Genomic DNA, 340 nt, shown 5'->3' on the forward strand with positions numbered 1-340 from the left:
ACGCGCCCAGCCTGTATATCCTGGGAGGAAAAAACAAAGAAGGCTTGATGGTCAGTGGGGCTGCGTGCGTCCCACCTGCCCACACCCCGGGGGTTCACGGGGCTGAGGAGTGGGCAGACCTGCTGGGCAGGGAGAGCCCGGGGCCGTCGGTTGCTCCAGCTTGTCCTTGGCACCTGGGAGATGTCAGCCGAGCGGGTGGGGGGCAAATACAGCCAGGACCCTTCCCTTCCCCACCGCTCCGTCCTGCTTTGGGGCTGAGCAGTGGAGGCAGGCGAGGAGGAGGAGGGGGCTGTCCCAGGGGACCCCTCCATCCCACCGTGCTCGGGAAGGCGGTTCTCTG

This window comes from Cariama cristata, unplaced genomic scaffold (assembly GCF_000690535.1).
Source record: "Cariama cristata isolate BGI_N322 unplaced genomic scaffold, ASM69053v1 scaffold25956, whole genome shotgun sequence".
Lineage (NCBI taxonomy): Eukaryota > Metazoa > Chordata > Aves > Cariamiformes > Cariamidae > Cariama > Cariama cristata.